Raw genomic sequence first — 22,076 nt, 5'->3', positions numbered from 1 at the left:
ACGCCACCAAAGTTTCCAGTCGCAGCCAGCTCTCGGAATTGACGGAAGGAGCCTCCGCCCCGCTGAGTCGCTCTGCCAGTTTTCTCGCCGGAGCTCAAGTGTCAGGAATTTCTAGGTTTTTTTCCCCCTTTCTCGGGCAAATCTCCATCTGCACCTTCCGCGACGCTGGGAACAGGTGAGCCGGGCAGCGGCGCCCTTAGGCTCTGCTCAGGTGCCTCGGCCCCGCCCGGGCCGCCGCCCCGCCCCGCCCCGCGCCTGTCAGGGTCCAGGTGCGAGAGCCCAGGTGCGCACGGCGCCGGCTGCAGCTTCGCTCGACACCCGACAGCGGGCGCCGCTGCGGCAGCTCCCGAGCGGCGGAGCTGAGCACCTTCGCGACTTGGGGCAGCTCCTGCGCTCGGCCTTGCTCGGCGGCGAGAGCTCCTCCCGGGCGCCGGATTCCCGAAGCTGCGGGAGCAGGCGGGCGGGCGCCGAGGGGGCGGACCGAGCTCTACGGACCCCGCCGGCCTGGGACGACAGAGGCGGGCGAGCGGGGAGCGCCCAGGAGCGCGGAGAGCGGGGCCATCCCCCAGCGCGCTGGAGACACCCGACCGACCTGCGCCCTTGACACCATGCGACCCACCGCGCCTCCGCGCCGGCCTCGGGCTTCGCGGTCCGCTCGCTGAGACCCCGCGCTCTCCACCGCGGAAACTCGGGAAGACCAGGCGAGACGTTGGAGAGCCGCGCGGAGACTCACCCAGGCGTCCCCTCCGCCCCCAAGAAGCTGCCGGCCCCTTGATCCCTGGACTCCTCTAGCTTTACCATGAACCTGGCGCAAGCTTGTCTTTAGGAGAAATTCAGAAACCGGAGGGGGAGTCAACGCAATTCTTTGGTTGCTAAGGTAATTGTAGTTGTTACAGAAATGAGCAAGAAACAAATGGGGGAAAAGATGTTTTAAAACGGTATGCCCTTCACCCTTCCAGTTCATGTGTGTTGATTTCATTTAATTTCCTGGGTGTAGATGCTTGTCCATTGCAGATACGTGACAGGTGTCGGGGTGTGTGTGTGTGTGTGTGCAGTTTGGGACTATAGAGGCACGAGCTTACATAAGTGGTTAGGCAAGCTGGCGTGTGGAGTTGTGTGGGACGGGTGCAGGTCTGCATATAAATCATGTTCCTGGGTTTCTGGGTGTGAGGCACTCACCGGCCGGCCGGGGCGAGCTGGCAGAGGGTGCGTGCTTTTAGGTACTTCCAATCTTCTGATTCCGTGATCACAGGTAGGGCAGTTTTACCTCAAAAGCAGATGTTCATTAACTTTTTCTCTGAATAAGCTCACCCATTTGTGGTTTGGAAGAAAAGCAAGCGACAGGCGAGGTGTGGAGGGCAGGGGTGGGTGGCGAGGTCTGTTGTTTGGGGACCGCGGCAGGAAAGGGACGGGTGGGTATTTGCTCCGTGAGGATGACAGCTGAAAGGGTCGTGTGAAGGACCGTGTTTACCGTCACTGTCAGGCTGCGTAAGAAGTGGCCCAGTGAGACAGGAAAGGAAAGTGACCCAGAAAATTTAATTTTGTTCAGAATGGAAGATGATGAATCTTCTACTTATTATTTTTTATTTTGATGGAGTAGGAACGTTGTTTCCTTCTCTCTTGTTGAGACGAGTGGCATTTCCACGCTACAAACTTAAGATATTTTGGGTATTGTTCTTGGCTTGGAATTGTTCCCTCAGTATTTATTAGTGCTTAGCAGCTGGATCTGCAGATAGTTTCTGATCAATACCTTTTAGCAGTCCAAAAGTAAAACTGCAAAAATAAGCAGTAGTAGGTAAACTGGGACCTACTTTCCTAGGGTCCCAAAAGGGTTGGACCCTTTTTCTTAGCAGAGGGGGCTCATGAGAGATGGAAGAATAAGAAATGGGCTTATAAGCGTCCGGATGGAGTTAGAGTCTGAGCCACAGGTTTGTGTGTGTTGTCAAAAAGTGTTAAACTGAAAGGAAACTGTCAGATTTGGCTCAATAGGTAAGGCTTTTATGGACCAGTTTTCCCAGGTGGATAGGTAATTATATGGAGTGGGCACTGGGGGGTTGGTGAGAAACTTTCTGTGAGTGGTATAGTCGTTATATTCTTTCTTCTTTTTTATTAATTTGTTATTTTTGTAATGGGTGGGACTGCCCTGTGAGAGAAAGCAAGTAGAGGACTGAGGGAAATTGGAGACTCTTCAGAGATTTACCTTTGTAAGGAAACGCTCACATGCTGAACAGCGAAAACCAAGATGGTAAATTGGTAAATTCTTCCTGCGTTCTCTGATATTACTAAGCTGAACTGTGGTGTAGATCTGGTGAGCTTATGTACTATAAATGTTGATGTATTACTATATATATTTTTTTACCCCAAATAATTTGTCCTTTTCTGAAAGTGTCTGGAAATTCTAGAAATGTCAGCTTCTGTGAGGTATTTTTCTGAAGTAGGTAGCCACTGGCGTTTTCTTTTCCATAGTAAGTAATTACATTTGTTCTTAACTTTACTTCCCTGTCTCCTTTAAGAAACTTTAATTAACACGCACTGAATTTATATTGCTGAGAGTTTCAGTAAAACAATGCTAGGTTTTCTTCCAGCACAAATTTATCTTATCAAGTGAAGCATTGCAACAATGCTTCTGTGGCAGAAAGATCTCTTTAAATGAGACAGTCCTTATTTATTTATTTATTTATGATTTGTGGAATGAGATGGCAAATATAGATATTTTTTTAAATGAGCAAACATTTCTTGAGAAAGAAAAAAATTTTAAAGGCTATTTAGGACAATGAAATTTGTCAGTAATTTTGGATGTCTTACTGTCCACAGGAACAGACTTTTATATAAAAATAGGATCATTTTCTTTCTTATTTCTCTGATATTCTCCCATGCATTTTATCCCCTGAACTCCTAAGACTTTGCCAGGAATTGCCAAACCTTCTGTATTGTGCCAGGGGTTCAACATCAGGGAGATATGAGTAAGGAGCTATGTGTCACATCAATGTTTTTCAAAAGAGATGCTCTCAGAGATCTCAATACTGGGATTAATTTTTCCTTTAGCTTCACAGTTAGCTCATCTTAATTCATAGTGCTTTGAACCTAGGAAAGCATTTAACCTCTTCATTTTCAGTGCCAGCTGGATGGAATATATTTACCAAATTTCATCTTCATTGTAACATATGGCATGATATAAATAATTACTACACACACACTATCCTGCTGTATGGAAAGAAATAGAATTACAAAATAAACCTTTATGTTGCGTGATTATGGATGTAACATTTCAAAAAAGTGGTTTTACTTTTTTCTTGATACCAAAGTAATAAATAACCATTGGGAAAAATTCAGGAAAATACAAAGGAAAAAATGGAAGATCGTTTGTAATTCTCCCATAGAAGGTGAACCACTGTTGACATTTCTGCATACTATATATTTTTCTAGACTATATTCTGATCACATTATTCCTTGTATTTTTACCCTTCTCCCTATCCCGCCCCCCCCGCCCCCCGCAATTTTCAAATTGTAAATGAAACTTGGATGTGTGTTAAAGGTTTGGGAAATTACTGCAAGTTTGCTGGATGGCTTTGATATATCAGGTTTTAATTTTTGTTAGTGGTCTTTATTTTCAAAGTGACCAGTTTCTCTGTTGTCTTTGAAAACCAGTGTTTGCACTTTGGATTGGCAAAACTTGGCTCCCCATAAGATTTAGGATTTAAAGCAACAGAAAAGAAACAGAAAGAACCTTGGCCATGCAGGGCTGGGGGTGGTGGTGGGAGACCTGAGTTCTGGTTTCAGTTTCTCCACCAACTCCTCATGTGGCTTTTGGGCTCTGGGCCTGTTTCCTCAAAGGACAAATGACACTTTTAGATTTAGCTCAATAAGCTAACCACATACTTTTAGATTTAGCTCAATAAGCTAACCACATACTTGTCGTTTTGACCTTTGATGAGGATGATCTTTGTTTGAAGCAGGTTTTTTCAAACACAGATGGCTGGGGGTTACCCCCAGAGTTTTGGACTCAGTTGGTCTGGAATGGGGCCTGAGCATTTATATTTCTAGCATGATGGTCCCGCTGATTCTGCTGGTCTGGGGACCACCCTGAGAACTAGATGGTAAGTTCCTTGGGGGCAGAAACACTGTTGCACTTTTCTTTGCATCCCTCTGCCCCATGCCTAGGAATGTAACTGCCAGTAAGTGCCCAGTAAACTTTGTTCAAACTGCTATCAGTTTTCTCCATGGGGAAAAAAACTTTCCGAAGTGGTCAGGATAAAAGAGATCATCGTCCACAATTTGGAACCATTAAATCTGTAATAAGAATAATAATCAGTCATGAAACCCAGTTCTTCCAACTGTAGAGACAGCAAAACTGCTCATAAGTAGGCAGATAAAGTGCACATTAAACCAAGTGAGTTACATCAAGTAACAACTCAGAGTAGGTGCTTGAGATGTTACAAACCAGGAAGCCTCTCCAATGCTTCACAGCTGCCTCCCTGAGACCTGTAAGAGGCAATTCTTTTTCTACCACATGCACATTCCAGTAAGGGGGAGGAAATTCACTATTAATTATCCCAACTACCAAGGCAGCCCACAAAGCAAGCAGTGGCCCAGACTCCGCCCCCATCCCCCCAAAAGGCAGAACAGTGCTCCTTAGAGCATCCTGACCAGTCTCCGAGGGAGGACTGCATCTTATGACCCAGGAAACAAGGGAAGAGGGCGCGGAGTGAGTGCATTTGCTAGCTAGGAGGTTCCAGCTGGCTGAAACGCCACACTCAGAACTTGTTGGTCTTCCTTGTGTGGCTACTTTGTGGCTAGAAAATGAATCCCTTCCTTCCACTTTGGTGTTAGAAACACAGGGTGCAGAGGACACCCATTTTTACAGATGGAAACTGAAAAATGTGTAAATATTTGAATATGAACAGAGTAGATGCTCCTGTGAGTGAGGCTATTCAAATGAGTTGTGGTGGAGACAGCTGTCTGGGCTTTTCGAAATACTTTGGTAAAACCATCAAAGGAAAAAGCCACCTTCAAGTTTTGGCATGGTAGAGCTCCCTTGTCCACTGCTGTCTGCCCTACCCTTAAAGGCTATTTTCTTGCACAGGGGAAAGCACACGTTCATCAGAGGCTCCTGAGATGAGAGTGTCCTGTATGAACGTGGATGGGTGGTGGCAGCCCTCAGAGGTCCCCAGGCACCTGTATTGCGTTCAATCCAGGCCAGCCCCGAGCTCCCACAGAGCTACCATCCATAGCTCTTTAAGTAGCACAACAGGCGTTTTAAACCCTGTTCATTGTGTTTCTGAACCTCAATGTCCTCGTCTGTAAAATAAAAATAAAAAGTATACCCCTTGAGTATGTGTGGCTGTGAGGAGAAGGGCAGAGGAGGCCCAGTAGCTGGAGAAGATGGGCCCTGTTACACCATACTTCCTGTTTTCTAAGAATTTTGATAATGAGTTACAACCCTGGTTGTTCCCTGAATGAAATCTGAAACTGGTCCCCACACATGGAAGGGGAGGAGAAGGAAGAAAGAGGGAGACCTCCAGGTTGGTAGGTGAAAGATGTAATAAGCAAGGAAACTTACATAAGAGGCTTGTCTTCCACAGGGCCTGGGGGGTAGATCTCTGTACCCACCATCCAGAACCTTAAAAATTTATGTTTTTCAGGCCTGTGTTTCTACTCTGAGGCTTTAACTGGGCTCAGTCAAGTCCTCAGTCCAGATGGTCTCAACAACACCTTTCTCTCTCTCTCTCTCTCAAGGCTGCATCCTTGCACATGCTCCCCAGGGGGATGGTGGGCAGAATGTACATTCCAAGCATGGGGGAGGAGTGAGGAGCCTCCTGAGTGCCGGGATTCAACTTGCAGGTCAACTGGAAGCCACATCCTCTCTGTGACCTCCTCCAGCCTGAGTCTGTTGGGAAATACTAAGTATTTCAGGGCAATCGTTTCCAACTTTCTTCTATTCCTGAGGACTTGCTCCATCAGCCTAGCAGCTGAGGAACTCCTAAGTTCCTTGGAGAATCTTACTCCATAGTTCTGACACTTGATGTAAGAAAGCAAGTGGCCCAAACACTGGAAGTGGAAAGGGTGGAGTGAGGATGATCTTCTTCTGTGGCAGCCAGAGATCTGTTTCCATGAGCCTAAGGGCCATTAGTCACCAGCAGGAAGAGAAGTGAAAAATAGGGGCTGCGGCTACATTGATATCTCTTGGGCCAGACCGTGACCCACACCCAGACAAGGCCCTGTGCTATTTTCCTCTCTTTTCTTGGTATCTCTTATAGTGCTTGGCACATGGTAGGGGTTTGGTAAATATTTGCTGAGTTACTGACTTGCAGAGTGACATCTATGGGTGGGTGAAAATGGAAGGAAGGATGGACAAATACTGGTGCAGATGTGCAGACTGGACCAGATGTGGGTGCATGGACTGGTCTGGGTACAGGCGCATAAGCAGTTACAGGTGAATATGCAAGGTGCAAATGGTTCTAACCCCCATTCTTATTGTTTGCTTGATTCTGCTTGGCTAGATCCACCTGAGATCCATGGTATAGTGAGGTCCTCGTCCTAGTTTGTAATTATACGTCCATGTTTGTCTCTCCCACTAGGCTGTGGTCTTTTTTTTTTTAAACCATAATTTTATCCTGCCCCCACCATGAGGCAACACTCATAGTAAATGCTTGAGAGAAGTTGGTTTCCTGAGCCAGAAGTTGCCCAGCCTACAGAGCTACGGATCTGTCATACAGCAGTGGACTGACCTTAGAATTAGCACATGTAAAGCCTGTTGTAGATCAAAGAGTTTAACAAGAATTAGGTGGTATCACTCCCATTTTACAGATGAAGAAACTGAAGCTGAAGAAGAGGTTCAGCCACTTGCCCTAGGTCAGGTAGTTTTTGAGTTATTAAAACCAAGATTTAAATCCAGATCTTATCCGACCCTAAGATCCCACGTCTCTATGATATATCACAAGGTCAGGGATGAACAGAAACCCTTCCCTTGAGTTCATTTCAGTCGTTTTGGAGAGAAATAGAAATAAACAGAAAATGAACAAAGGATGTTCAGTGACAGTTTAGGAAAATAATGCACGGAATTTTATAAGTCAGATTGGGTAGCAAATAGATGATGAAGACAGTAAGTACAGTCCAGTTCAGAGAGAGAACACTGTATAATCAGACCTGGAAGAGAGGCTTTGGGAAATAGGCAGAAATTTCATAGGTGAAGAGAGGGGATAACAGCAATCTTTTCAGATAAGAGGTGTTAATAATAATAATAATTAAACCAATTATTGTTTGCTTTCAGAGTAAAAACTAATGTAAAATCTTCATCATCAGAGTCATCCCAGACCAGCGTAGCTAAAATAATTAACTCCTGCCTCAACAGTGCTCTGTATTGCCTTATCTGCTCCAGTTTTCTTTAGAGCTTTATCACCATGACATTGCACTATATGTTTTTATTTGTATTTTGTCTGTCTCTGTCCGCTAACATGTACACTCCCTGAGAGCGGGGACTCTGTTTTATTCCCTCTTGTAGCTTCAACATCTGTCAGTTTCTGATTCATAGTAATTGCTTGAGAGCTGTTTGTGAAATGAATGAAGGAAGGGAAAAGCCTTAGAAAATGGGTTGCACACTCAAACACAGAGCCAGTTAGGTAAAGCAGATGAGTGAAACAAGTGAGGTTTCTTTTTTTTTTTTTTTTAACATCTTTATTGGAGTGAGGTTTCTTTCACAGTGGTAACTTAAGTTGTATTTTTTCATCAAAACCATGCTCTGTTTGTGTGTAAAACATGTAGAAAGTTTTTACTCTCAGAAAGAAATGTGTTTATCCCCAGTTTCTTGAAACATGGGGCCCTCTGCCCCATTTTTGAAAGAGACATGGGTACCAAATAACACTTTCTTTTTTTCTAAAAGCCAAACAGCCACCCATGTGTGACGATGAATGGCATCTGGTGCTGGACCTCAGGGTTGGGAAGCATTAGGGGCAGGTAAGGACTGTGTTAAAGCAAAGGGTATGTGCTGCTCAGAAAGCTGTTGTCATCCATTTTTAATCCATTTTAGTCATTAGCAACTAATTCTAATTAGAAAAATATTACAGGGATCTACAATGCCCAATCCAAACAAAACGCTTGTTTGAGCTGGCAGTGCTTTTTCTTCTTGTGACCTCTGTAGAAGAAAGACAACAACTTTAAAAACAGTATACTGTGTATATTTCCCTGGAGCCACTATGTAAGTGCTAGAGCATTTAGATTCCAAACCTAGCAGGAAGCTACCGTTATATTATTTTGCTGACCATACATCCTAAAACAAAGACTGATTCAGCAGCTGGTCAGAATAGAAAGGATGCATTCACAAAAGATACATTTATTGATTATACTGGAGTTTTTTTTAAGGGGAAGGCACTTTTAACTTTCAGAATGGCAGGTGGTTTAGGGACTTGGCTGCTGGTTCCTGCCTGTAGCCAGGGGTTTGTGACGTTAGACAGAGCAGCTTAATGCTATTGATCTGTGCTCTCCCCAGGTGCAGAATAGGGCTGAGAAACTGTGATTGCTTCGCAGGCATTCCTGTAAGAGAGAGTATTCCTGGAAATCTGAGGTTTAGTCACGCTTTTTTTTTTTAGCTGTACGTGGGCCTCTCACTGTTGTGGCCTCTCCCGTTGCGGAGCACAGGCTCCGGATGCACAGGCTCAACGACCATGGCTCACGGGCCCAGCCGCTCTGCGGCATGTGGGATCTTCCCGGACCGGGGCACGAACCCGTGTCCCCTGCATCGGCAGGCAGACTCTCAACCACTGCGCCACCAGGGAAGCCCTTAGTCACTCTTAGTTTGGGGGTGGGGGAGGATGGGGGAAGGGGAGGGGGTGTTCCTACCCCAGGCGACAGTTAGTCTAAGGTCTCTGCTCCTTGTTCGTGATGACAGTGGTCCCACTACTGAAGGCCCTTTTCTAGATGATGATTAATCAGATATGGCTTCTGTTTTCAAGAAGTTTAAAATTCTGTTGAGGGGAAAAAGATGGAGAAACAGAATGTGGTAAGACAGGCATGTATACATGGAATGGGGGAGGGATTACTTCCCACTGGGAGATTTCACTGAAGAGGTTGAATGGATGAATTGGATGTTGGAGGACCTGCAGAGTTGGGGATCTGCAGTGATGCGGCAGGGGACAGAGGTGGTCAAAGTGTGCTTGAGGCATTTCAGTGTAAGTGAAAGGATAGAAGTGACAAAGTGTGCAAAGGATTTTTAATACCTCTCTACTGAGAGTCCCGTCCTCAAAGACCTTTCAGGCAGGGAAGTTCATTTTGAAGAACTTAGAATTTAAGGGGAAACAGGGATGGGGCAATCTAAATTTATGTTTACTGAAAGTAAAATGAGAAAACAAAGTAGATTGAGTGACATTTTCCTCACCTTATGTTGATAATAGAGGGTATGTCACAATGAATTTCTAGTTACTTCTTACTGTTATTCAGGAGATTGCTCCCTTGCAGTGAAATGCTTGTAACTGGTTTTGCTTTATTATAGTTAATGAACAATTCCCATGCGAATGGGCATTTTTCCCCACGATGTCAGGATCTCTGTCCAAATGTTCAATGCCTTTTAGACTTTCAGACTGAGAGGTTGACCACTGACTCCCAGATCTTCCTATGGCTTAAGGTTAAAGTGGATACATCTTGGGCTAAACTTTATTTAACTTGCTTGGCATGGCCGATTAGGAAGTTCTCTGATGTCTCACCCCAACGCATAGGGTATTTCACTTCATGCCAAAGCATATGCTGTTAATTCTAGGTTTTCGTTTCTTTGGCTTCCTTTAGCTTTCAAAAGCTTCTCTGCAAAAACCACTTCTTCAGCCTGCCATCTGCCATACTCCCCCACTTAAAAAAAATCCATTTCGAATCCCCAGTTTCTTATATTTTCTAATTGTCCTTAACAGGAATGACCAGTTGGCTATCAAAAGTGTGTTTGGAAGTAGGTTGTTTTAAGTTGAACTTTACTTATTGGTAATTCTTAGTTGCGGAATGTTTCCTGTGGTTGAGATTGGTCATGTTGTTGGTTATATGAAGATGAATAGTGATTGATAAGACTAGAAATGCAAATTGGGGCCAGTCTGTTGAAGGGATTAAATGCCACATATATATGATGAAGGTGATGATGTTAATGGTGATTCAGAGCTCTCTTGGATGTAGACAAAAAACAAAACGACTGCACTAAAACAAAATTCAAACCAACTCAAGCAAAAAAGGAATTTATCTGACTAATATATCTGGGAATTCAGGCATGGCTGGATCCAGGGACTTAAATGATATCATCAGCACTTCTTACACCTCATCGTCTTGATATCCTTCTTCTGTGACACTAGAAAAAAAGAAGATGGTCATTAATCTCCCTCCCCTCATATCCTTTCAGCCTAATCCCTCACAGGGAATGGGCCTTCTTTCTTCCAGTATTCTTATCTCAGTCTCAAGGAAGGACCCTGATTGGTCCTGGTTAGAATCACATATCTATCTTGGTCCAATCAGTGTGCCCAGTGATTTGGCGTATTCTGCTGAGGACAGTTTACAAGCCCATCTTTCTGTATCAGAAGAAGTAAATTTAACAGCAAATATATATACATATATATACACACATATATATGTATACATACACACACACACACACACACACACACACACACACACATACACTGGGCAAGAAGATACAGTAACTGCCTCAATCTTCTAACCTGGCTGGAAGACTTTGGATTTTATTTGCTGGGGAGTAGAAAGTTATTAAGAGCAAGTGCAGAGTATTTCAACTACTCTTTGGAAGTTCTGAGATATTTTGTGAGTTGGAAGACTTTCAATACCCAAAATAAAGCTTTTGGATAATGTGAAGCATTCCTTCAGTTGTGTGTTTCTAATCTTGTTTCACTTCTATACCAGCTCTCTCGTTCAGTGATTATTGCTCCTGGTCTACGCCTACACACAAACATTGGGGTAAGTGTGTATGTATATAGTGGTGACAGATACAACCTCTGGCTCCTCCACCATCCCTGCAACTGTATCTCTGCAATTACATCACTTTTTCTTTTTTTACATCTTTATTGGAGTATAATTGCTTTACAATGGTGTGTTAGTTTCTGCTTTATAAAAAAGTGAATCAGTTATACATATACATATGTTCCCATATCTCTTGCATCTCCCTCCCTCCCACCCTCCCTATCCCACCCCTCCAGGCGGTCACAAAGCACGGAGCTGATCTCCCTGCGCGGGCCTCTCACTGTTGTGGCCTCTCCCATTGTGGAGCACAGGCTCCAGACGTGCAGGCTCAGCGGCCATGGCTCATGGACCCAGCCGCTCCGCGGCATGTGGGATCTCCCCGGACCGGGGTACAAACCCGTGTCCCCTGCATCAGCAGGTGGACCCTCAACCACTGCGCCACCAGGGAAGCCCTACATCACTTTTTCATGGCTGTACCTGAGATGGCTCAAGTGCCACCATGAGAATCAGAGATACTCTGTCCTATATCCTTTTCCCAGAATATTGGCACTCTTTCCAGAAAAGTACACAACTCATTGCTCACTGAATTTTCAAAGAGTAAATACATCTATATTGTCACTCCTAGGTTAAGTAAGAGAATATTTATTACCATTCCCCCAGAAACTACTGCATGCACCCTCCCAGTGGGACTACATACCCCCCTTTCCCCAGTGGTGACCACTAACCAGATTTCTAACACCATAGCACTCTCATTTTTGAAATATGTGAAATATATATGGAATTACACTTAATGTATATACTCTCTTTTTTGTGGCTTCTTATGCACAGTACTGTTTGAGAGATTTATTCATGATGTGGTATGTAGCCATAGTTTATTTTTACTGCTGTATAGCAGCCCACTCTGTAACATTTCACAAACGGTTTATTCATCTACTGTTGATGGGCATTTGGGACATTGCCAGTTTAGGGCTACTGTGAATAATACGGCTGTAATTTTTTCTAGTGTGTTTTTTGGTGCACGTATGAATGTGTTTCTGTTTAGTATGCACCTACGACTGGATTGCTGGGACATGGGGACATAATGTTCAACTTTAGGAGGGCCTTACAAAGAGATTTCCTAAGTGGTTGTACCAGTTTATACTCCTATCATCAGTTTATGAGTGTTTCAGTTTCTCCACATACTTGTCAACACTTGGGATTGTCAAACGTTTGAATTTTAGCCATTATGGTGGGTGGGTGGTGGTGCCTCATTGTGGTTTCAGTTTGCTCTGGTGACTAATGATTATTGTGCCTTGCTAGTAATTTTTTGTTGCTTTTACTTAATCTTTTGTGTTCCCTCTTCAAGTTTATTGCCTATTTTTCTGTTGGATTATCTATCTTATTGATTTGGAGGTTTTTTTTTAAAACAAATTCTGAATACAAATATTTTTACCGGTTATTTGTATTTGAAGTGTCTTTTCCTATTTTGTGGCTTTCCACTTGACTCTCTTTTGATGAATAGGAGATCTTACTTTTAATAATCCAATTTATCAGTTTCTTCCTTTATGGTTATTGTTTTCTGTGCCTGCTTAAGAAAGTTTTCCCTACCCTAAGGGTCATGAAGCTATTTTCCCACTTTAATTTATAGAAGCCCTGTTGTTTTGCCTTTTATCTTTAGGCAAAAAATCTATGGCATAAGAAAAAGATCTACTTTGCTTTCCGTAAGTATATCCAGTTAACCCAGCACTACATATTGAAAAGTCTCTTCTTTTCCACTGCTCTGAAGTGCCATCTTTGTTATAAATCAGGTGATCATTTATACATGGATCGTGGATCTCTCTCTGCTTTCTAGCCCCTTCCATTGTTCTATTTGTCTATTCTTATATCACACTCTTAACTAATATGGCTTAATAATAAATCTTGATATCCATTAGTATGTCTCCTCCAGCTTTGTTGTTATTTTAAGAATAGTTTGGTTATTCTTAGCCATTTGCATTATTTTAAATTATTTAAATTTTAAAATCATCTTTTGATGGGATTTTTTTTTTTTTTTTTTTTTTTTTGCGGTACGTGGGCCTCTCACTGATGTGGCCTCTCCCGTTGCGGAGCACAGGCTCTGGACGTGCAGGCTCAGTGGCCATGGCTCACGGGCCCAGCCGCTCTGCGGCATGTGGGATCTTCCCGGACCGGGGCACGAACCCATGTCCCGTGCACGGGCAGGCGGACTCTCAACCACTGCGCCACCACGGAAGTCCTTTTGATGGGATTTTGATTGCATTAAATCCCTAACCCAAATTGGGAGAAAATTAATGTCTTTAGAATGTTGACTGTTTCAATGTATTAATATGGTAATCCCTTCATTTATTTAGAGCTTTCATTTCTGTTAGTATTTTGTATCTCTCTATGTTGTAAATGTATCACACGTTTTTCTTTAGATGTATTCCCAGTTTTTGAAGGTATTTGATGCTATTATAAATGGTATCTTTTAAAAACATCATTTTCTGATTGCTTGTTGTGAGTATATGGAAATGCAGTTGGTTTATATATATTGACCTTGTATCCAGTGACTTTGCTAAATTCACCTGTTAATCCTAACAGGTCTGATAGGTAGATTATTATGGCTTTTCCATGTACACAATCCAATTACCTGCAAAAAAAAGTTTTTGCTTTTTCCTTTGCAGTCATTGTGCCTTTTATTTCTTTTTCTTGCCTGTTGCATTGGCTGAGACCTCTAATATAATGGTGAATAGAAGTGGTCATAGTGGGCATCATTGTCTCATTCCTAATGTCAGTGGGAAAGCTTCCAGAGTCACTGTATGTGTTTTTAAAATACCCCTTATCAAATTAAGCAAGTTCCCTTACATTCAAAATTTGCTCAGAGTATTTTCATGAGTGGATGTTGGATTTGAGAAGATACCTTAAAGCAATGTTTCATGGAATGTCTGTTCTCCTCTGCACTTCCCTTTTCTTCATGTGTCCTCATTGCCTTGGGAGCACTTCTTTTAAAATTTTATCCAACTTTTCTAGTTGTTCTCAGGGGTTGGATATGGTACATTCTAAGTTGAACTATTTTTGTCTTCTATCTACATAATATGAGTAAAATCATACCCTCAGGAACCTATTCAGCTGTTATTTCTTTACCTATATTGCTCCTGCCTGGTGAGCTTTATGAATAGATCTTTCTTTTGTCAAGTGTTGCTATCTCCAGAAGGGGAAAAACCTACTATTGCAACTTCACACGTATGCACTGTAGAGTCATAAAAGAGCTGGACCCCGTATTTAAGTGCCCAGTTTTAAAGATACTGATTTTTACCTGTTCTTACAATTAAAAGAAGAAGAAAGAAAAAAACAAAATCCCAAGGAATAAAACTGACATTCTTAAAAAAAAAGCCAATCCAAGTACTTTTCATCTTGGTCCCCTGGGAACATGCCGTCCTCTTCATCTCTTAGTCATCCCATATTCTTGTGCATAGAAACTGGCAAAGCTTCCCTATCACTCCTATTTCTCCTGTAGCAGTCATGCCACCTTTCATGTGAAATAAGAGAATAATAAAATGTTAATTCTGCAGTCCCCAGAGTCAGTAATATTAGTCACTATTAGTCAGTAGTATTAGACACCGTGATCTTAGAATCCATACTTATATAAGTCCTCTAATGTGAGAGGACAGGCACTTGGGATACGAAGACCTGCATTTTCATGCTGCTTTGTTACTGACCAGGAAGATGACATGCTAGTGTAACTCTATCTCCCAGGCCTTGGTTTCAGCCTCTGAAAAATTAAGTGATTGGGCGTGGTCAGGGAACAGAAAAAATTTTGTGTAAAGGATCAAAGAGTAAGTGCTTTGAGCTTTGTGGGCCGCATGGTCTCTGCTGCAGCTACTCAGCTCTGCCCTTGTAGTACAAAAGCAGCGAAGGCAATAAGGAAACAGATGGGCGTTTATAGAACTTTGTTTATGGGCCGAGAACTTCGATTTCTATACAGTTTTCATGTGTCATAAAATATTCTTCTTCTTTTAACGTTTTTTTTTTTTTTTTTTACGGTACGCGGGCCTCTCACTGTTGTGGCTTCTCCCGTTGCGGAGCACAGGCTCCGGACGCGCAGGCTCAGCGGCCATGGCTCACGGGCCCAGCCGCTCCGCGGCATGTGGGATTTTCCCAGACCGGGGCACGAAGCCGTGTCCCCTGCATCGGCAGGCGGACTCTCAAACACTGCGCCACCAGGGAAACCCGGGAAACCCTCTTTTAACTTTTTTCAACCATCTGAAAAGGTAAAAATCATTCTTAGCTAACAGACCACACAAAAACAGGCACGGGTCGGGGTGGAGAGGGGGAATGGGGAGTTAGTGTTTAATGGGGACAGAGGTTCACTTTAGGAAGGTGAAAAACTCGGGAGATGGATGGTGGTGAGAGTTGCACAACAATGTGGATGTACTTAGTGCCACTGAACTGTACAGTTAAATATGGTTAAAGTAGTATGTTTTATATTATGTGACTTTTACCGCAATAAAAAAACATTGAAAAGAAAAACAGGCAGCAGGCTAGGTTTGTCCCAAGGGCCCTACTTTGCCAACCCTTGAACTAGCTGATTGTCAAGGGTTATTTTAGAGCTCTGTGTTAGGCATTGATGTGCTAATCTTTTTAAAAATATTTTTTTTCTGTCCCACGAACACTGTTCAGAAGAATCTTATTCCTTTCTCTTAGATCAATTTAGAATAAGAAAATAAAAGGTTTTATTTCCCTTTATTTCTTCCCTGACATTTGCTGTTTCATTTGGTACATCTAAGTTTCTGACCTATATGATTTTCCTCTGCCTGAAGAACTCCTAGCATTTCTTGCAGGCAAGTCAGTTAGTGATGAACTCACTCAGTATTGATCTGAGAAAATTTAGTTTTCCTTCACTTTCGAAGGATCATTTCACTAGATGTAGAATTCCAGGTTGGTGTTTTTTTTCTTTCAACATTTTAAGTATTTAGAAACTAACACACCATTGTAAAGCAATTATACTCCAATAGAGATGTTTAAAAAAACCCAACATTTTAAGTATTTGACTGTACTCTCATTTGTATGATTTCTGGTGAGAAGCCCCCTGTAGTTCTTATCCTTGTTTTTACATAGTTAAGGTTTTTCTTCTGGTTTCTTTCAAGATTTTCTCTTTGATTTTCTGCACTTTGAATACAGTATGTCTAGGTGTAGTGATCTGTTTTGTTCTGTTTTAATGTATACTGATTGGTGGTCTCTGATCTTTCTGGATCTGTGTTTTGGTGTATGTCATTAACTTTGGAAAATTCTCAGTCATTATTCCTACAAATATTTCTTCTTCTCCTTTCTCTTTCTTTTCCTTCTGGTACTCCAATTACACTTAATGCCTTTTGATATGTACCATAGTCTTTGGATGTTCTGTTCCATTAAAAATTTTTTTCTCCCTTTTTTTCAGTTTGGGAAGTTTCTATTGACCTCAAGCTCACTGAATTTTTCCGTGGCCATTTAGAGTCCACCAATGAGTCCACTGAGGCATTCTTCATTTGTTACAGTGTTTTTGACTTTTAGCATTTCCTTTTTAAGGATTTTTTTTTTAAAAAAGAGTTTCTATCTCTGCTTTCATTGCCATCTATTTTTTCCATTAGAACCTTCAACATATTTAATCACAGTTATTTTAAATTTCCTATCTGATAATTTCAAAATCCGTGTCGTATCTTGTTTTCATGACTGCTTGTCTCTTCAGATTGTGTTTTTTCCTTGCCTGTTAGCATGGCTCATGAGTTTTTGCTGAAAGCCAAACACAATGTATCTGGTAATAGGAACTGAAGTAACCAGGCCTTTCACGTGAGGTTTTATTTAATTTGGCCAGGAGTTGGGCTGTGCTCAATGTTTGTTGTAAGTGCGAGAAGCTTCAGATTCCCCTGGTGTTCTTGTTTATGCCTTCTCTCTTAAATTAAGGTTTCCCTATGTGCTCTTCAGAGACAGTGTCTTGGAGGTCTTTGAGCTGTAATCCACTGTTATTATACCAGAGCCTGTCGGTGTGGTGGGAGGGTGTAGAGGAGGAACAATGTTCTATCACCTTCTAATTAAGGGCAAAAGTGGAGCGACTTCCCTTCTGTAAATGCAGCAGCACTTCCCCTACTGCAGTGGAAGGAAGACCAAGAACATGGTGGTTTAGGTGAGGGTGTCTCAAGATGAGAGACTTGCCTTCTGCTGCCTTCCATTTCTTCCACAGATTTTGAAGCGAGCCCATCAACTGAGACCGTGTGTGAAGCTCAAACAAGAAGTTACGAGAGAGCCAACTCGGAAGGGGAGAGAGCAAGCTTGACAGGAAAACCTTTTAGGTTTGGTGGGCAGTGTTGACGAACTAACTAATTTACTTATTTATTTATGGCTAACTCATTTAAAGTTTGTACTCATGAATTTAAAATGCAGCTTGTCAGCCTGGTGTGAGTGATTTCCTCCCCACCCCAAAGCATTCACCTGCTCGGATGTGAGCTTGGATATCGTATGGCAGAGAGTCGGGTTCCCCCGGCGTTGGAGATTTGTCAGGAAATATGACACAGAAAGGGGGAGGTGAGGAAGTTGAGGATATTTGCGAAGGACTGATGAGGAGTGATTATAACGATGGAGCCAGGGGGAGAGGAAAGTGAAGGCAGAGTGAGGCGCAGTAATGAATAGTACCAAAGGTGTGGTTGAAATGGATTGAATATTTGTAGAGAATGTTCAGTAAGTGATCTGGAAAGAGGGGCAGTGGACAGAGTGTACCTTCTCAGCTTGTGTTGGGATTTGAGGTGGTACAGTCCCCAGCGATGGCAAGGTTCAGCATGTGGCCATGCAAGGTGGTAGCTGAGGAGGAGGGATGGAGGAAAAGGGTTCAGATGAGGAAAGAAAAGGGTGGAGAAACCAGCTTTGGCTCTAATGTTAAAGTCACTGAGGTTGACCAAGGGATGGAGAAAACCTCTGAGACCTCGAAGCTGGAATCTTTAGGAAATGAAAAGGCTTAACAGGAGAGAGGTAGGAAATAGCAGTGAGAATGGGTAGACAGTGGCATGGCCAGATGGTCTGAATCTCATGAGGGCAGGGGTTTGTGTAGGAAGACGGGAGGGAAATCATTTGAAGCAGCAGTGGAGAACCAGGCGGATGCTTGCTTTACTTCTTGGTCTTGAGATAGGTGGGGTGAAGACAGGTAGGTTTCAGGGAGGGGATGTCTTTGGGGCAAGCCAGGTTTCCAAGAAGGTCACAGAAGGTCGGAGTTCAGAGAGGAGGTGGAAGGATGTAGTGGGCATGCTGTTTACAGAAGAAGAATTCAGAAGGCAGAAGGAGTCAGTGAGGAGCTGGCGGGCTCTGCGTGTCCAGAGCTGTGTGGAGTTCAAAGCCCCTGGTAAGAGGGGACTCCTAGTGGACCTGAACTTCAAGCGGCGACTGCACTAATAGAACAGTGAGGCACATCACACAGCCAGCACATCCTGGTATGTGAAGAACTTTCCACTTCTCCCTCCCAGCTGAATTATTTTTAGGACTTTTGTTTAATAGAAGGATTGCAAAAATAATTTTCTTTACAAGTAGCTTTGGTAGATTAGTTTGTTTAGGCTGTCAGGCAGCCAAGCAACTTAGGGAAGACTGTATTTATTCATATGTCTTCAGGTAGGATTGGTATGGGGATGTCAGCTTCACCGATACACTAGCAAGAAGAAGGAAAGACCCATTAATTAGTTGAGAACCTACTATGTACCAGTTGTACTATGTACCAGAAGTACCTGCTACTGAGTATGCTATAATTAGTCTCTAGGTGCAAAATACTGTATATTTAAGTATATACTGAAATTTGTATATTTACAAAATTTTGTTTTAACTACTGTGTATCAGTGATTCCACTGGAGACCAAGCTGCCCTACTGGAAACTCTGTGGGTATTGCCGTCAGTCCTGGATTTGAATTCTAGATTCTTGGCTGACAAGCTGTTCTATTGATACTTTGGGCAAGTGACCTATGTTCTCAAGCTTCAGTTTTCTCATCTGTAGCGTGGGAGTGATAACCTCCACCCGTTAGAGTTTCTGTCATCGTCTGGGTGATTCTAATGAGCAGGCAAGGCGGAGAACCACTGGTACAGGTGATGAGTATTTGTTCCATTTTATGGATGAGGAAACCAAGGCTCGGAGAGGCTAAATAAGCTTAGTAATGTGCTGTTCATGGTCACACAGCTCTTAAGTGGCATGGCCGGGACTGACAGCCGGTTCTCAGGACCTCAGGACCCAGGCTTTATCCATCACAGTGACTTTCTGGCCAAATTCAAGGGAAGCTAAAGGAGCCTCCCCTTCAGTGTGGCTGCCCAGACTGTCGGCAGCATGGGGTGGGATGAAGGGATCAGGCAAAGAGAAGGCAGGCTCCATGGAATCTAGGTCACTAGTTTCCAAACCTGACCGTTCTTCCAAATCGCCTGGGGAACGTTTCATTTAGAAATCTCCACGGACCATCCTGGGCCTACTGGATCAGGATTTCTGGAGCGTGGGAACCAAGAACATGTATCTTTATAATCTGCCCCCCTCTCCAGTGATTCTGAGTCTCCTAGTCTGGTTCAGGTCCTTGGACCAGCTTTTGGGAACCCCTGAGTTCTAACTGAAGTCCAAAAATGATCAAGAGATTACAGTCTAGTAAAATACTGGGTGCCTGGCATTGCCAGCAGCATTGCCCTAGGGGCTGAGCTCCAGTGCCTTGTTTTCAGATCTTTGGTGCATTTCTTGAAACACACTTGAGCTGTCATGGAGCATCTGAACTTTGAGTATATAGGAGACGTCAAGTTGGCAGACTCTGCAGTAATAGAAAGAGTTATTTGTTCTTTAGAGCTATTGCTCTTCTTTCCTCCCTCTTGAGGTTCCTGCCCACTCAGTCAGATTAGAGCTGTATAAACAAGCTTGTACTACTGAGCTAGCACACAATCTGTAAATTTTCTTTTTTTTCTGAAGTACTTAACATTGCTGATGTCAGAAAAAAAATCCACTGGGTTTTAATGGGCTGAGGCAAACTATGTGAATTGGATATAACACGGAGGGGAGGAAATAGCACCAACAGAAATTCTTATGTGGCAGCATAAATATTCAGACTATATTACAAGCAGGGTTTGGTTGCCTCTCCTGAAAGGTATTTCCCTGAATCGGGTTTCAAGGGCTGGACGCTAGAAGTGGCGAGCATGATGTGTAGGGCTTCTTGCTGGGTGTGATGCTGGTTTTAGTGGCGTTGTAGTGTAACTGTAGTGGTCTGCTGCTTAGTTGTGTATCAGGGTCACCCGAGAAGCTTGTGAAACTGCTAATGGCTCCATCTCAGATGCACGGAGTCAGAATACCTGAGGAGGAGGAAGTCTTTCTCCAGTGATTCTGATGTCAGTGGCCTGGAAATTTCACTTGGCCAAACACTGGCCAAAAATAAGACTGCTGGTCAGTTGCAACAATTCATTCAGTGCCAAGGAAATTCGTGTGACTTGTTTTATTCCCTCTTCAAAAGCAACCTTGCAAAGTAGAGGGTTCTCTGCTTCCAGGTGAAGAGCTGGAAGCTTAGGGTGGAGGAATCAATTACCAAAGGCCACACAGCAGCCTTGGTGCGGCCAGAGCTGAGATGTGATTCCTGGTCTGACTTCAAAGCCCCTCCCTTTTCCACATCATCAAGGTCCTTCCCACCTGCCCTGCTCAGCATCATTATCTGCTGGACCCTAGGCTTTGCTTGCTGAGGGGCTGGCATTACAAATGAAAACAGCTGGCATTTGTTGTAACCGAAGCTACAAATGCAATGTAAGTTTGGAGTGAATTGCAGTCCTGACTTTCAAAAGATTTACTAATCAGAGTCATAGATGCTCAATTGTTCTGTTATTCACAGGGTCCCTCCTCACTATACTTTCCACCCTCCCACATATTCCTTCTGATCTAACTTGCTCATGGATTCCAAAAGTGGATTCCTGAGTTCAGGGCTGGTCCATGTCAATAAACCCTGGGGGAAATCTTCTTGTGTGATTCCATCCCTAGGTCTTTGTGGATAAAGAGCCTTCTTTGCTGAGCAGTTTTAATGGCTCGTTAACCAGATGAGTGTTCTAGACGGAGTACACTGTATCTTAGTGAAATCTTATCAGTTCTGTCATTCATTAAAAATATTAAGAATCTGCCTGCCAGTGCAGGAGACACTGGTTCAAGCCCTGGTCCGGAAAGATCCCACATGCTGTGGTGCAGCTAAGCCCGCGAGCCACAGCTACTGAGCCTGTGCGCCACAACTATTGAAGCCTATGCGCCTACAGCCCATGCTGTGCAATAAGAGAAGCTACCGCAATGAGAAACTTGCACACCACAGCGAAGAGTAGCCCCCGCTCGCCGCAACTAGAGAAAGCCTGCGCGCAGCAACAAAGACCCAACGCAGCCAAAAATAAATTAATTAATTTAAAAAAAAGTTTGAGTACCTTCTAGGTGCCAGGAATAGAGGGGTAAACCCAACTGACAAAGACTCTGCCCAGGCAGAACTGGCTCTCTAGCAGCAGAGGTCCCTGATAAACAAGTGAGCAAAGTCATATGAATTCAGCTAGGTGCAAATCCCTGTTATTTCACTCTCCTCATTTGACTGTCTTCCACTTAATCTCCTTGAGATCAGATCATCGTCATGTGTTTTTCCTCCCGGGTGTCTACCACTTCTGCGGCTTCAGATGTTCATTTGGGACGCAGGCTGCAAGGGCCTCTTCTGCCTCCCCCTCCTGTTCATCCTTCTGCTTTGATGGTAGTTGCCGCCTCTTCCTGCTCTGTGCTGTCATAACTGAGCACCCACATATTACAGAGTCCTGCATTTTTGGACATGTGTCACCCCTCCTGGACTCTGAACATTTTAAGGAGAGACGATCTGTGTCTGATTTATCTTTATGTCTCCAGCACAAAGCATGGGATTCTCAGTGTTTGCTCCAAGATTAAACGTTGAGTCCTGCGGCACCTAGTGGTGGGTGGTAGTATTACAGGAATTGCTCCATGGGGAGGGATGCTGAGTCTGGGAGGGGATGCTCTAGCTTAGCAGTTTGGTGATTCTTTGAGAAGTTCGGCATGAACATCGTCATGATTAGAGGAGAAGAGCTAGCATATAAGGAGTGATGATGGAAGAGAGGTGGCATGGAACATTCTGGTGAGTCTCTGAAGAAAAGTTAGAAATTTGAAATTC

At 43.4% G+C, this 22,076-nt stretch overlaps 1 protein-coding gene across 1 annotated transcript in view; it reads left to right on the top strand.

Moving 5' to 3' along the window:
• The first annotated feature begins 292 nt into the window (after window positions 1-292).
• Window positions 293-22,076, top strand: part of RGS6 (regulator of G protein signaling 6) — a 573,125-nt gene continuing 551,341 nt past the window's right edge. Inside the window, exon 1 of the mRNA XM_060004290.2 lies at window positions 293-877. The gene's annotated coding sequence lies outside the window, so the exon portion shown is untranslated. The remainder of the gene's footprint in view (window positions 878-22,076) is intronic.

This window comes from Delphinus delphis, chromosome 2 (genome assembly GCF_949987515.2).
Source record: "Delphinus delphis chromosome 2, mDelDel1.2, whole genome shotgun sequence".
Taxonomy (NCBI): Eukaryota; Metazoa; Chordata; class Mammalia; order Artiodactyla; family Delphinidae; genus Delphinus; species Delphinus delphis.
The sequence above is the reverse complement of the archived record's forward strand: the minus strand, read 5'-3'. Positions and strand labels throughout refer to the sequence as shown.